Raw genomic sequence first — 17,674 nt, 5'->3', positions numbered from 1 at the left:
CACAAAATATTGACACTTTGGGCACAATTTGGACATGTTCACTGTGGGGTGTACTCACTTATGTTGCCAGCTATTTAGACATTAATGGCTGTGTGTTGAGTTATTTTCAGAAGACAGTAAATCTACACTGCTATACAAGCTGTACACTGACTACTCTAAGTTATATCCAAGTTTCATGTCTATAGTGTTGTCCCATGAAAAGATATAATAAAATATTTGCAGAAATGTGAGGGGTGTACTCACTTTTGTGATACACTGTATATAATGTTGGATTTGTTTTAAAATTTCATTTGAGTTTTTTTACACAATTGACACATGAAAGGGGGTTAACAAAGCATGCAGAGAAACACATGGACTACAGTCAGTAATTGTAGAACTACAAAGTGCTTCTATATGGTAAGTAGAGCTAATAAAATGGACTGAGTGTAGAAACAAGGAGGTGGTTTTAATGTTATGGCTGATCGTTGTATGTGTGAATGCAAACACACTTCCTTTTTACAAAATTCCCAACAACATAAGAGTTTAGTTACATGTCTGACCCAGGGTATAACCCACTGCTCCGTCACGTGACTCGTTAAAAGGGGAAATGAGAGAAATGAGAACAGGACTGAAATGTGTGGTCAGCCTTGCCTCCCAGTGCATGGTTTCCTTTGATGACACAAATAACTGAGTAATAGTCTGGTCTTTTAGTCATAACCACATATGCCTTGTGTTGAGAACTACTTTTTTGGAGGGAAAAACACAAATCATGTACATTTGTGATAGGATCTGGTCCTATTTCCATACTACAAGCTCAAACAAGTGTATTTTTGGCTCTCGATGATGTTGCAACAGCACCATTAGAGGCAAAACAAATCAACCCTGAAACAGGTTGGGATCTAAAAACCACACGGGATCCATTTCAGGCTCCATTATGGTCGGGGTTTTCCTCTGTTCACACTGTAAAGTGTGGGAGAAATTACACTGCGCATCATCACATCACCGCCAAGGTTGTTAACCTGCAGGCATTTGTATAGCTGAGCCGGAGTTGCTTTATTAGCAGAGCGAAATAATCTCTAGCAAAGTGGCCGGGACGGCGACGGGCGCTGATTTATGGTGGCGGTAAATCTGGAAGGATCTGTAAATCTGAGCCGCTCTAGCATGCATCACGAAAACTAATAAGTCACGCCGCACACCGCTAGTGGCCCCTTTATTCATGCTGATTTCGATCGGAGAACATCTGTCAGGTCCAAATAATTTATATCTCGTGCTCCACAAAGGGGGCTTTGATAGCTTTTGATACCGGCGTTCATTCTGCGAGGGTCGGGTCTCTGGTGCACTTTCGTTTCGGGAGCTTTACCTGTCTGTGGGAAGCTGTGGGAATGAGGCTTCACTCAGAGCGTGATCAGAGCCAAATGGGGGCCTCTGGCTCGCTCTTAATGTCTTTAAATAACTGCTGGCCCACATCTAACTATGCTCCTGCAGGTTACAATAGAAAGGTTAATAAGATATGTCAATATAAGGAATAATCATGTAAGGAATGAATATAACTGATATGTAGTAGATTGAATAATAGAGTCGTATTAAATTAGATCATCAGAGATCTTTTGTTATGCGTGTGGAATAAAGATGAAGGATCATGATGGATTACCTTTTAGATTTGTATGACGTCAACTGAAATCTAGCTTTCAAACATGTTCTGTAAAGACACACAGAAATACACGAGTTAAATAATAACAGAATCAGAAGAAGCAACTACTCAAGTACTCGAGTATTCAAGTACTCAAGTCTATCAGCCGGAAGTCTGAGGGTATTTGTAGCATATACACTGATCAGCCATAACGTTAAAACCACCTCCCTGTTTCTACACTCACTGTCCATTGTACCATATAGAAGCACTTTGTAGTTCTACAATTACTGACTGTAGTCCATCTGTTTCTCTACATACGTTTTTACAGGACCACCACAGAGCAGGTATTATTTAGGTGGTGGATCATTCTCAGCACTGCAGTGACACTGACATGGTGGTGGTGTGTCAGTGTGTGTTGTGCTGATGGAGTTTTTAAACACCTCACTGACACTGCTGGACTAAGAATAGTCCACCAACCTAAAATACATCCAGCCAACAGCGCCAGCACCCCGTGGGCAGCGTCCTGTGACCACTGATGAAGATGACCGACTCAAACAGCAGCCATAGATGAGCGATCGTCTCTGACTTTACATCTACAAGGTGGATCAACCAGGTAGGCGTGTCTAATAGAGTGGACTCCACTCATACCAGCACAACACACACTAACACACCACCACCATGTCATGCTTTTATTACAATGAAATCCCACGCTTTTATTTTTAATTACACTTCATTTGACCAGTACACAGGGAAACAAAGGATGTCCGAATTGCTCTACTACAAACCTCTACTTATTCTAGTACAAACCGACTACACATCTGCATTACAACTGTGCTGACTGTAGGGCTCAGACACCCAACAGTCCATGTGCTTTGCAAAATAAAAATGAAGATTAAGAAACCACATGTTCAGCCTCTGGAATGTTTAAGCCCCTTTGTCGCTTTGTTCCAGTGCAATCACATCGCTTGGGCGGCTTTTCTCAGGTAGAGTGATCGACCGATGATTTGTTCTGACATCTAAGGGCAACTCCACCCAGCGGCCACGGTCATACCTAAGCGTGTTTACTCTTATAATCGAGCCTGGCAGCCCTCCCTGGTGGGGATGTCGGTCCAGGATCGGCCACAACTACTTCAGCAGGCTGGAGAGTGTGATTTTAACTTTTGCTGCCAAGAGTCCAGTAGTTTTCTGGAGCATTGCACCAATCAGCTGGAAGCTGTGTAGCCAAAATAAGTACTACTGCATCACACGAACATTTGTCAACAGTCAATTTTATGAGTAAATATAGATCTAAATACTTATTCTTTCCTGGCGATCTTTCTTTAGATTAGAGCCAAGTCCATATTTGCTCATCATAGGATGAACTAGTAGAATGAGGCATTGTTGAATGTGACAAGTATAATCGGTTACACGTTCAAGAAAACGCTTGTGTTACAAAAGAGGGTTAAAATCGTTTAACAGTGTAATAATTGCATGTGTGCATAGTGCACGTAGTTGTAGGTGATATATATCAAATATATCTACATCAGTTAGTTGTGGTGCCGCAAATATACACTGATCAGTCATAACATCAAAACCACCTCCTTGTTTCTACAATTACTGACTGTAGACCTGCTTTCACCCTGTAGGACCACTACAGAGTAGGTATTATTAGGGTGGTGGATCATTCTCAGTACTGCAGTGACATTGACATGGTGGTGGTGTGTTAGTGTGTGTTGTGCTGGTATGACTGGATCAGACACAGCAGCGCTGATGGAGTTTTTAAAAACCTCACTGTCAATGCTGGACTGAGAATAGTCCACCAACCAAAAATATCCAGCCAACAGCGCCCCGTGGGCAGCGTCCTGTGACCACTGATGAAGGTCAAGAAGATGACCGACTCAAACAGCAGCAATAGATGAGCGATCGTGTCTGACTTTACATCTACAAGGTGGACCGACTAGGTAGGAGTGTCTCATAGAACTCCACTCATACCAGCACTAACACACCACCACCATGTCAGTGTCACTGCAGCGACCATTGAAGAACATGGTGAAAGCAGGTCTACTACAGGTCTCTAATTGTAGAACTACAAAGTGCTTCTATATGGTAAGTGGAGCTGATGACATGGACAGTGAGTGTAGAAACAAGGAGGTGGTTTTAATGTTATGGCTGAACCACCAATGCTTCCTCGTCCAGCCATAGATCACAAACACCACAATGCAAGGCTGCCCTCTGCTGGCTAACCCTAAAACAACACTAAATGGTTAAAAAACCACAGTATGGTACTGGAGGCTTTGTGGCCTCAAATAGCTCTTATAAAGAAAAAACGAGGTCACTCTTCTCCAATCAAATCCATTCAGACAGAAGAGCCCCAGGCTGTGCTTCGGCTTGGCTAGCTATGCAGATTACAGCCCATTTCACTCAAATCTCTTTAGCTATTATGCGGCAGAAGCTAATGAGCCAGTAGATGGTGAATATCTAATGGAGTGTGTTAGCATGGTAATTAGAGGGGGCTAGTGCCTTAGCTCGGTGGGTGTGTAGCATTAGAGTCTGCAAAGTCTTACATCTGATGTGTAACATCTCTTTTAAATGTCTAGACTGCTAGTTTGTTCACACTAACCTGTATACACAGATCACCTCCTTGTTTCTACACTCACTGTCTGTTTTATCAGCTCCACTTACCATATATGAGCACTTTATAGTTCTACAATTACTGACTGTAGTCCATCTGTTTCTCTACATGCTTTTTTACCCTGCTTTCACCCTGTTCTTCAATGGTCAAGACCGCCACAGGACCACCACAGAGCAGGTATTATTTGGGTGGTGGATCATTCTCAGTACTGCAGTGACACTGACATGGTGGTGGTGTGTTAGTGTGTGTTGTGCTGGTATGAGTAAATAAAACATCTCACTGTCATTGCTGGACTGAGAATAGTCCACCAACCAAATATATCCAGCCAACAGCGCTTCATGGGCAGCGTTCTGTGACCACTGATGAAGGTCTAGAAGATGACCAAGTCAAACAGCAGCAATAGATGAGTGATCGTCTCCAACTTCACGTCTACAAGGTGGACCAAGTAGGTAGGAGTGTCTAATAGAGTGGACAGTGAGTGGACATGGTATTTAAAAACTCCAGCAGCGCTGCTGTGTCTGATCCACTCACACCAGCACAACACACACTAACATCACCACCATGGCAGTGTCACTGCAGTGCTGAGAATGATCCACCACCTAAATAATACCTGCTCTGTGGTGGTCCTGTGGGGGGTCCTGACTATTAAAGAACAGCATAAAAGGGGGCTAACAAAGCATGCAGAGAAACAGATGGACTACAGTCAGTAATTGTAGAACTACAAAGTGCTTTACCTGTACTGTTGTTTACATTTTAGGGCTTGCATACTTTGCACAGCTCACTCACTACGTGTCTGGGTATTATCTGTGCCGATCACTCATAAATATTTCCCTTTGCCCTCCATTGAAGTCGAGTTTAAAAGCTAGTGACTGAGTATTTGAAGTCGAGACATGAAAGTGCACGCTTGCCCGTACCCTACGTCCCGTAGACCTCGGGCTCGGCCGTGAGAGCAGATCAGATGGAGCAGATTCACCCAGGCACCGGTCACAGTGGGAAGCCACCTCCTAGGGCACAGGACCGTTCGGCAGAAAGCTAATCAAGGCTTTTGCATTGTGATTCAAAGACACGTTAAAGGCTTAAATGGACAATCAGAGCCAGACGGCAATCAGTGTCGGTCTGACTAGGGAGGGCTGAACATGAGAGAGGCGAGATTAGAGAGATTTGAAGCCGCGTTAGAAGACGGTGACCCACCTTCTCGAGGAATAATTATAATTCAATGCCTGTAATGTAGTATAAAAATTCATATCTATTAGTAGATTCAATTTTCATTAGGTATAATTAGTCAGGTAGAACAAAATCAATTCAGCCTTGAGACTTCACTGCAGTTTAAATACAATGAGCAGAAATACGATATGAGGTGGATGATAAAACACTACATCAACACTGGACCTGGCTTTTTTTAAGCATTCCCAGTTCCCAACACAACTGATTCTGCATAAACAGGGTCAAAACTTGCTCATGAGCTAAATCATACACCCATCAGCCATAACAATAAAACCGCCTCCTTGTTTCTACACTCACCGTCCATTTTATCAGCTCCACTTACCATATAGAAGCACTTTGTAGTTCTACAATTACTGACTGTAGTCCATCGGTTTCTTAGGACCCCCCAGGACCACCACAGAGCAGGTATTATTTAGGTGGTGGATCATGCTCAGCACTGCAGTGACACTGACGTGATGGTGGTGTGTCAGTGTGTGTTGTGCTGGTATGAGCGGATCAGACACAGCAGCGCTGCTGGAGTTTTCAAACGCCTCACTGTCACTGCTGGACTGAGAATAGTCCACCAACCAAAAGCGCCCCGTGGGCAGCATCCTGTGACCACTGATGAAGGTCTAGAAGATGACCGACTCAAACAGCAGCAATAGATGAGCGATCGTCTCCGAATTTACATCTACAAGGTGGACCGACTAGGTAGGAGTGTTTGATAGAGTGGACAGTGAGTGGACAGTCTGATCCACTCATAGCAGCACAACACACACTAACACACCACCACCATGTCAGTGTCAGTGCAGTGCGGAGAATGATCCACCACCCAAATAATACCTGCTCTGTGGTGGTCCTGTGTGGGTCCTGACCATTGAAGAACAGCATGAAATGGGGTTAACAAAGCATGCAGAGAAACAGATGGACTACAGTCAGTAATTGTAGAACTACAAAGTGCTTTTATATGGTAAGTGGAGCTGATAAAATGGACAGTGAGTGTAGAAACAAGGAGGTGGTTTTAATGTTATGGCTGATCGGTGTATGGTCTAGGAGTAGGAGACCCTTTAAACTACGGAGAGCCGAGGCCGTCATGCATCTAGAACAGTTTGTCAGCATCAGTTTTATTAAAGTGAGCCTTCCAATTCATGCCAACAAGATCTGATGAACTTATTTTCTAGATTTAGGTGACATTAATTGTAGTACCAAGCTTTAAAAGTACTTGAATAGTGACTACCGCCAATGTTACTGAATATTTCCTGGCTGTATCTCTGGTTTGATTAACAGATTATGATTAACAGATTAATTGATTCAGCCAAGAGCCAAGGCACATGCACACAGTGGTTTAATTGAACAGCCTGCTCGTCAAGTATTTCCAAATGTGGCTGCGTTTAAAAATAAACACGGGTGTCGGTTTCCCCCTTTACAACCTGTTTACATCTCCTGAATTCCTTCCCGTGCTCAGAAGAGGGCTCTTATGTCTGTAATTGGATTGTGTGACTGTGGCTCATTAGCCCGGAGAAAGAACATTTGTTATACCCCAGTCGCACAGATTCGAGTTGACCCAAAGCAGACCGCTTAGGAAGCAGGTGAGTAATAAGGAAACCGATTCCTTCTGCGCGCTCCTGCCGGAGGGAAACGTTAAGGAACATTAAACCTCTCCAACACCTTTACTGCTGCGCCCTGGCCCTGCGTCCAACTTCCTGCTGGAGGCATTATTAAGAGAGTGGACGCATGGGGTCATGTGCGGGGGGACCCTAAATCAAACAAACGGCCGAGAAGCGGGTTAATTGAACGGGGCCGGGCTGCCTGGAATGGAGGGGAAGGAGCGACTGTTGAATGGGGTAAATAAGCTACTGCAATTAAAGTAAATAATTTCATTTAAAGACTTTGGGAAAAATGACACTTGTGATTCTCTTGGTTAGAAGAGCAGCATAAAGAGATTAAACAGACTTTCCTCTAATACCTGCGGTGTATTTAAAAATAGATGTTTTATGGGTGTCCACTGTTTTACTGAGAAAAACACTGACTTTTCTGTATTCCAGTGTTAAATTATACACCGATCAGCCATAACATTAAAACCACCTCCTTGTTTCTACACACACTGTCCATTTTATCAGCTCCACTTACCACACAGGAGCACTTTATAGTTCTACAATTACTGATTGTAGTCCATCTGTTTCTCTGCATGCTTTGTTACCCCCCTTTCATGCTGTTCTTCAATGGTCAGGACTCTCCACAGGACCACTACAGAGCAGGTATTATTGAGGTGGTGGATCATTCTCAGCACTGCAGTGACACTGACATGGTGGTGGTGTGTTAGTGTGTGCTGTGCTGGTATGAGTGGAAGACACACAGCAACCAAAAATATATCCAGCCAACAGCGCCCCTTGGGCAACGAACGTCCTGTGTCCACTGATGAAGGTCCAGAAGATGACCTACCATCTGATGAATTGTGCCTATGCCATCAAAGAAGAAAAAAGTCAATTTAGTACAGTGGTCCCCAACCACCGGGTCGCGGACCGGTCATTTATTACCGGGCTGCACAGAAAAAATAAATAATTAGAGATCGCTACAAGAGCGTTTAATTTTCCAATACTCTTCGGGTGTTATTGTCTCCAATCACCACTAGGTGGGAGCAGCGTCTCGTTGCAGCTGTATAAGCTCAGGATTCACACCGATTTTCCATTCTATAGTTCTTCTATTTTAAATCCCCCCGCGCGGGTCAGTGAAATTATATCTTATATATGAAGGTATCGGGGAGTGCTGACTTAGTACATACAGGTAGTCAGCTGACTTCATATTATTGCCACATAACGTGTAATAGAAGCAAACCCAGATCAGGACACTGCATCGCTTCATTCACTTCTTGATTTACCCTGATGCACACATCGCTCTGGAATAGGGTAAAAACAGACAACATGACCATAGGCAGTTATAGCCTAGTGGTTAATGTACTGGACTAGTAATTAAAAGGTCGCTGGTTCAACCAGGTTGCCACTGTTGGGCCCTTAAGCAAGGACCTTAACTCTCAATTGATAAAAGCTTCTGCTAAGTCCAATCTTTATTTCCCCCATTACATAATTGAAGCCTTTCCTCGCTATCGTGGCCGCAAAGTTGTTTCGTTCCAATCCCTTGCGCTCTCGTCACATTACGCATGTGGAAATACTATTAAACACAGCCGTGAGTTGTACTGTCAGTTTTTTATGATCTGACTTTGCCAAGAATTTAAGGGACCTCCGATTTCTGACCACATTTCCTCCACAAACTTGATCGTTCACCACTACTGTATCCTCCCAGGTTTTAGTAATGTCTTGGACAGTTCTTCTTGGTCGTTTCCTTTATTGATGTAGGTCAGTAATTTCACCCTTCTAAAACACAGTAACATCATCTGTACGACCACAGAATACCTCATCCGACATGGCTGTTTAAGAGATGAGAAGCTGCTCGGCTCACTGGATCAGTTAAGGGTAAAAGAATTGTTGCAAGCAAAAACATTATTCACATAATCACTGCAGTAATGATCAATCTAAGTATCTCAAGTATTCGCTTATTTAAACCCAGTGTTGACTTTTTATTAGCCAGGCCGAGTATATTGTTATTATTATACTGTACAGTATATGAGCAGTACTGAACATTTTGCTTTATTAGTAAATAACACAAAAAGCTGTCCACAAAAGTTCTCCACAAAAGCTGGAAAAGCAGACGATTTCCTCCAGCTTTTCTAAATCTTTCCACAATATTATACACAGTAGATGGTGAAAACTGTGATTTGTACATACAAACGATTGGCTACAAAATTTTAAACCACCCACCTAATATGCTGCTGAAAATAGAAGGTCTCGACAATAGATCTGAAAGAGTCTTGTGGTATTGGGTACCGATATGTTACCAGCAGGGCCTTAAGTTCCTATGTTGTGAGGTGGATTGGCCTACAGTGCATCCTGGTAGCATCTCTTCTGTGGGTATATATGGATATATAATGAGGCACACATACTTAAACATTAACATAATCTAGCAGAAAATAAGATTTGACAGACCAGTTGATCTTCATCCATTGCTTTAATTGTTCTAGATTCTTAATTTGATCTAAGAATGAATATAAAATTAATAAAAAATAATTAATAGCACAGATGATTCATAGATCTCTTTTCCTTTCTATTTTGATATTTCATTTTGATTCCAAAAGAAAAAGTCCAAATAATTAGAAAGAACAGACACTTCCAACCCTTTCCTCTGTGGTTTTCCTCTTAACAAGCCTGTAAAGAACCACAGCACAGCCCCGAATCCACAATGCAGAAAATAAGAACGTTACATTCACAGGCCTCGGCGCTGGCTTCGGCACCGTTTCCAAACACCCGGTCAATGATTCAGCTAGCTTACTCCGCTAAACCGCAAACAAGGCCCCGTAGTTTTCGTTCTCAGCAGACGCAGGGAAAGGCCCCCTTTTCCTTCTGGCTCGTGGATTATTAAGAACCCGGACTTAAAGGGAATGAAGCCACATATGGTTTCGCTAAGTCCTTGAGTGAGAAGAAGAACCGGAGAATGAGCAGATACGCCGGGCATTAGCGGTTAACCAAGAGCTAATGAGGGAAGAAGGAAAACACCGGGCTCAGATGAAACCATTTATCGTGCAGCGTATAACGTCCTTATTGCGTTTCAAGGGAAAGATGGTGCGTCATGTTAACCTCCTCTAGTGTATTTACAGTGCGGTTAAAAGAAGTCTGTTTCGAATCAGCGTAGACGGCTTCGGATTCTTAAACCTGTGGGCACTAATCAAAAAGCAAAGCAGGGGTTAGGTTTATATAAGCACATGTCCCGGCTGCTTATTGCCACCATTTAAAGCCTAAGTTATAAGGGCAGATCTGGGCTGGTTTAAAACAACAAATGGTTTTACAGGATGGCGTACTGGTGAAGCTAACACGGGCTTGCGGTCAGTCCTGGCACATAAAAGCAGATCTCCCGACAGAAAAACCCAGGGCCTGGCACCAGTAATGGAGCTCCTCTAGAGCACACCAATAAATCCTGGTAAATGAAAGGGCCTCTGTGTGTCTTTCCTTTCTCTTCAGATTTTTCTCCTTACTCGTTCTTTCAACATCTCTCCCTCCTTCCAGGTGTCAGAATGGCAGGGTCAGGTCAGGATCAGGGAGGATCAGAGTGGAGACATGTTGAATCCATCCAGCCCAAATCAGATCCATGTGTCCTCTGAAGTGCCATTATCCTATAAATGAACTTTATTGGGGCAAACGCAGTGTGGGGAATTCTGCAAGAACATTACAGCGGAAGAAAGGAGTGGAGGGCTTAGTTCAGATGGGACTAATGAGAGAGAATAGGGAGTTCTGGACTGCAGACCAACTAATACTGAGTCCATTAATGACCCAGACATGGTTCGAACAACCCAGAGGGGAAAAGGGGAAAGCAGATATAACCTCAACTAAAGAAGGAACACTAGTATACATCAGATCACCACATGGAACAGTGGTAACCTAGTGGGTAGAGCTTTGGACTATCAATTGATAGGTTGAGAGTTTAAATCCCAGCTCTGCCTTGCAGCCACTGTTGGGCCCTTAAGCAAGGCACTTAACCCTCTTGGTTCCAGGGGTGCGGTACAATGACTGACCCTGCGCTCTGACTTGAAGTATACAATAGAATTACATTTTGCTTTATATGTTAAAATTCAACAATAATTTTTAGACTTGTATACATAATTATTAGTGTAATATACTGTATATTGTAATCCATGCATATATACAGTATATACACACACATCAAAATATATTAGTGTGTATATATACAGTATGTACATGCCTATATCTACAGTGTATCACAAAAGTGAGTACACCCCTCACATTTCTGCAAATATTTAATTATATCTTTTCATGGGACAACACTATAGACATGAAACTTGGATATAACTTAGAGTAGTCAGTGTACAACTTGTATAGCAGTGTAGATTTACTGTCTTCTGAAAATAACTCAACACACAGCCATTAATGTCTACATAGCTGGCAACATAAGTGAGTACACCCCACAGTGAACATGTCCAAATTGTGCCCAAATGTGTCGTTGTCCTTCCCTGGTGTTATGTGTCAAGGTCCCAGGTGTAAATGGGGAGCAGGGCTGTTAAATTTGGTGTTTTGGGTACAATTCTCTCATACTGGCCACTGGATATTCAACATGGCACCTCATGGCAAAGAACTCTCTGAGGATGTGAGAAATAGAATTGTTGCTCTCCACAAAGATGGCCTGGGCTATAAGAAGATTGCTAACACCCTGAAACTGAGCTACAGCATGGTGGCCAAGGTCATACAGCGGTTTTCCAGGACAGGTTCCACTCGGAACAGGCTTCGCCAGGGTCGACCAAAGAAGTTGAGTCCACGTGTTCGGCGTCATATCCAGAGGTTGGCTTTAAAAAATAGACACATGAGTGCTGCCAGCATTGCTGCAGAGGTTGAAGACGTGGGAGGTCAGCCTGTCAGTGCTCAGACCATACGCCGCACACTGCATCAACTCGGTCTGCATGGTCGTCATCCCAGAAGGAAGCTGAGGCACAAGAAAGCCCGCAAACAGTTTGCTGAAGACAAGCAGTCCAAGAACATGGATTACTGGAATGCCCTGTGGTCTGACGAGACCAAGATAAACTTGTTTGGCTCAGATGGTGTCCAGCATGTGTGGCGGCGCCCTGGTGAGAAGTACCAAGACAACTGTATCTTGCCTACAGTCAAGCATGGTGGTGGTAGCATCATGGTCTTGGGCTGCATGAGTGTTGCTGGCACTAAGGAGCTGCAGTTCATTGAGGGAAACATGAATTCCAACATGTACTGTGACATTCTGAAACAGAGCATGATCCCCTCCCTTCGAAAACTGGGCCTCATGGCAGTTTTCCAAGAGGATAACGACCCCAAACACAACCTCCAAGATGACAACTGCCTTGCTGAGGAAGCTGAAGGTAAAGGTGATGGACTAAACCCAATTGAGCACCTGTGGCGCATCCTCAAGTGGAAGGTGGAGGAGTTCAAGGTGTCTAACATCCACCAGCTCCGTGATGTCATTATGGAGGAGTGGAAGAGGATTCCAGTAGCAACCTGTGCAGCTCTGGTGAATTCCATGCCCAGGAGGGTTAAGGCAGTGCTGGATAATAATGGTGGTCACACAAAATATTGACACTTTGGGCACAATTTGGACATGTTCACTGTGGGGTGTACTCACTTATGTTGCCAGCCATTTAGACATTAATGGCTGTGTGTTGAGTTATTTTCAGAAGACAGTAAATCTACACTGCTATACAAGCTGTACACTGACTACTCTAAGTTATATCCAAGTTTCATGTCTATAGTGTTGTCCCATGAAAAGATATAATGAAATATTTGCAGAAATGTGAGGGGTGTACTCACTTTTGTGATACACTGTATATATACACATATACTGATATATGCATATATAAATACACATAGATATACAGTATATACTGTATATATACACACACATACTGATATATGCATATATATATACCTGTATATATACACACACACACACATTATATATATATATATATATATATACAGGGGTTGGACAAAATAACTGAAACACCTGTCATTTTAGTGTGGGAGGTTTCATGGCTAAATTGGACCAGTCTGGTGGCCAATCTTCATTAATTGCACATTGCACCAGTAAGAGCAGAGTGTGAAGGTTCAATTAGCAGGGTAAGAGCACAGTTTTGCTCAAAATATTGCAATGCACACAACATTATGGGTGACATACCAGAGTTCAAAAGAGGACAAATTGTTGGTGCACGTCTTGCTGGCGCATCTGTGACCAAGACAGCAAGTCTTTGTGATGTATCAAGAGCCACGGTATCCAGGGTAATGTCAGCATACCACCAAGAAGGACAAACCACATCCAACAGGATTAACTGTGGACGCAAGAGGAAGCTGTCTGAAAGGGATGTTCGGGTGCTAACCCGGATTGTATCCAAAAAACATAAAACCACGGCTGCCCAAATCACGGCAGAATTAAATGTGCACCTCGACTCTCCTGTTTCCACCAGAACTGTCCGTCGGGAGCTCCACAGGGTCAATATACACGGCCGGGCTGCTATAGCCAAACCTTTGGTCACTCGTGCCAATGCCAAACGTCGGTTTCAATGGTGCAAGGAGCGCAAATCTTGGGCTGTGGACAATGTGAAACATGTATTGTTCTCTGATGAGTCCACCTTTACTGTTTTCCCCACATCCGGGAGAGTTACGGTGTGGAGAAGCCCCAAAGAAGCGTACCACCCAGACTGTTGCATGCCCAGAGTGAAGCATGGGGGTGGATCAGTGATGGTTTGGGCTGCCATATCATGGCATTCCCTTGGCCCAATACTTGTGCTAGATGGGTGCGTCACTGCCAAGGACTACCAAACCATTCTGGAGGACCATGTGCATCCAATGGCGGTGCCGTGTATCAGGATGACAATGCACCAATACACACAGCAAGACTGGTGAAAGATTGGTTTGATGAACATGAAAGTGAAGTTGAACATCTCCCATGGCCTGCACAGTCACCAGATCTAAATATTATTGAGCCACTTTGGGGTGTTTTGGAGAAGCGAGTCAGGAAACGTTTTCCTCCACCAGCATCACGTAGTGACCTGGCCACTATCCTGCAAGAAGAATGGCTTAAAATCCCTCTGACCACTGTGCAGGACTTGTATATGTCATTTCCAAGACGAATTGACGCTGTATTGGCCGCAAAAGGAGGCCCTACACCATACTAATAAATTATTGTGGTCTAAAACCAGGTGTTTCAGTTATTTTGTCCAACCCCTGTATATATATATATATATATATATATATATATATATATATATATATATATATATATATATATATACACATACACACACATCAGAATATATTAGTGTGTGTATATATATGTATATATATGCCTATATCCATATATACACACATACTGATATATACATATACACATACAGGGGTTGGACAATGAAACTGAAACACCTGGTTTTAGACCACAATAATTTATTAGTATGGTGTAGGGCCTCCTTTTGCGGCCAATACAGCGTCAATTCGTCTTGGAAATGACATATCCAAGTCCTGCACAGTGGTCAGAGGGATTTTAAGCCATTCTTCCTGCAGGATAGTGGCCAGGTCACTACGTGATGCTGGTGGAGGAAAATGTTTCCTGACTCGCTTCTCCAAAACACCCCAAAGTGGCTCAATAATATTTAGATCTGGTGACTGTGCAGGCCATGGGAGATGTTCAACTTTACTTTCATGTTCATCAAACCAATCTTTCACCAGTCTTGCTGTGTGTATTGGTGCATTGTCATCCTGATACACGGCACCGCCATTGGATGCACATGGTCCTCCAGAATGGTTCGGTAGTCCTTGGCAGTGACGCGCCCATCTAGCACAAGTATTGGGCCAAGGGAATGCCATGATATGGCAGCCCAAACCATCACTGATCCACCCCCATGCTTCACTCTGTGCATGCAACAGTCTGGGTGGTACGCTTCTTTGGGGCTTCTCCACACCGTAACTCTCCCGGATGTGGGGAAAACAGTAAAGGTGGACTCATCAGAGAACAATACATGTTTCACATTGTCCACAGCCCAAGATTTGCGCTCCTTGCACCATTGAAACCGACGTTTGGCATTGGCACGAGTGACCAAAGGTCTGGCTATAGCAGCCCGGCCGTGTATATTGACCCTGTGGAGCTCCCGACGGACAGTTCTGGTGGAAACAGGAGAGTTGAGGTGCACATTTAATTCTGCCGTGATTTGGGCAGCCGTGGTTTTATGTTTTTTGGATACAATCCGGGTTAGCACCCGAACATCCCTTTCAGACAGCTTCCTCTTGTGTCCACAGTTAATCCTGTTGGATGTGGTTTGTCCTTCTTGGTGGTATGCTGACATTACCCTGGATACCGTGGCTCTTGATACATCACAAAGACTTGCTGTCTTGGTCACAGACGCGCCAGCAAGACGTGCACCAACAATTTGTCCTCTTTTGAACTCTGGTATGTCACCCATAATGTTGTGTGCATTGCAATATTTTGAGCAAAACTGTGCTCTTACCCTGCTAATTGAACCTTCACACTCTGCTCTTACTGGTGCAATGTGCAATTAATGAAGATTGGCCACCAGACTGGTCCAATTTAGCCATGAAACCTCCCACACTAAAATGACAGGTGTTTCAGTTATTTTGTCCAACCCCTGTATATATACAGTATATATACTCATCAGAATGTATTAGTGTGTATATATATGTATATGCCTATGTCTATATATACACACATACTGATATTTGCATATACACACACACACACGCATGTACAGATACACATATGTACACATATCAGAATATATTAGTGTATATATGCCTATATCTATATACACACATACTGATATATGCATATATACATACACATACATATACAGTATATACAGTGTATGTATATATATATATATACAGTGTATCACAAAAGTGAGTACACCCCTCACATTTCTGCAGATATTTAAGTATATCTTTTCATGGGACAACACTGACAAAATGACACTTTGACACAATGAAAAGTAGTCTGTGTGCAGCTTATATAACAGTGTAAATTTATTCTTCCCTCAAAATAATTCAATATACAGCCATTAATGTCTAAACCACCGGCAACAAAAGTGAGTACACCCCTTAGTGAAAGTTCCTGAAGTGTCAATATTTTGTGTGGCCACCATTATTTCTTAGAACTGCCTTAACTCTCCTGGGCATGGAGTTTACCAGAGCTTCACAGGTTGCCACTGGGATGCTTTTCCACTCCTCCATGACGACATCACGGAGCTGGCGGATATTCGAGACTTTGCGCTCCTCCACCTTCCGCTTGAGGATGCCCCAAAGATGTTCTATTGGGTTTAGGTCTGGAGACATGCTTGGCCAGTCCATCACCTTTACCCTCAGCCTCTTCAATAAAGCAGTGGTTGTCTTAGAGGTGTGTTTGGGGTCATTATCATGCTGGAACACTGCCCTGCGACCCAGTTTCCGGAGGGAGGGGATCATTCTCTGCTTCAGTATTTCACAGTACATATTGGAGTTTGTGTGTCCCTCAATGAAATGTAACTCCCCAACACCTGCTGCACTCATGCAGCCCCAGACCATGGCATTCCCACCACCATACTTGACTGTAGGCATGACACACTTATCTTTGTACTCCTCACCTGATTGCCGCCACACATGCTTGAGACCATCTGAACCAAACAAATTAATCTTGGTCTCATCAGACCATAGGACATGGTTCCAGTAATCCATGTCCTTTGTTGACATGTCTTCAGCAAACTGTTTGTGGGCTTTCTTGTGTAGAGACTTCAGAAGAGGCTTCCTTCTGGGGTGACAGCCATGCAGACCAATTTGATGTAGTGTGCGGCGTATGGTCTGAGCACTGACAGGCTGACCCCCCACCTTTTCAATCTCTGCAGCAATGCTGACAGCACTCCTGCGCCTATCTTTCAAAGACAGCAGTTGGATGTGACGCTGAGCACGTGCACTCAGCTTCTTTGGACGACAAACGCGAGGTCTGTTCTGAGTGGACCCTGCTCTTTTAAAACGCTGGATGATCTTGGCCACTGTGCTGCAGCTCAGTTTCAGGGTGTTGGCATCTTCTTGTAGCCTTGGCCATCTTCATGTAGCGCAACAATTCGTCTTTTAAGATCCTCAGAGAGTTCTTTGCCATGAGGTGCCATGTTGGAACTTTCAGTGACCAGTATGAGAGAGTGTGAGAGCTGTACTACTAAATTGAACACACCTGCTCCCTATGCACACCTGAGACCTAGTAACACTAACAAACAAATGTGAGGGGTGTACTCACTTTTGTGATACACTGTATATATATATATATATATATATATATATATATATACTGTGTATATATATATATATATATATATATATATAGTATATACTGTATATATAAGGGAAAAACGGGAAAAAAGGAAAATGGGAAAAAGGAAAACCTGGAACCTGGAGAGAACGCCGGGAGACGGCTAGTAACCAAGTTAAAAAGAAAGTGAAAGCATTACAGAGCAAACGGGTCCCGACAATGCCCAGACACTGTAAAACCCAATAAGACACGGCGTCGTGAAGAATCGCATCACACACATACAGCAGACAAACCGATGCAACTAAGCGCATCAGAAGCGCATGAGCAGGAACATGCCCCCTCTTTCTCAATGGCTGCCAGGGGACGCGTAAAACAGCAGGCCG

Source organism: Trichomycterus rosablanca, chromosome 27 (genome assembly GCF_030014385.1).
Source record: "Trichomycterus rosablanca isolate fTriRos1 chromosome 27, fTriRos1.hap1, whole genome shotgun sequence".
Taxonomy (NCBI): Eukaryota; Metazoa; Chordata; class Actinopteri; order Siluriformes; family Trichomycteridae; genus Trichomycterus; species Trichomycterus rosablanca.
The sequence above is the reverse complement of the archived record's forward strand: the minus strand, read 5'-3'. Positions refer to the sequence as shown.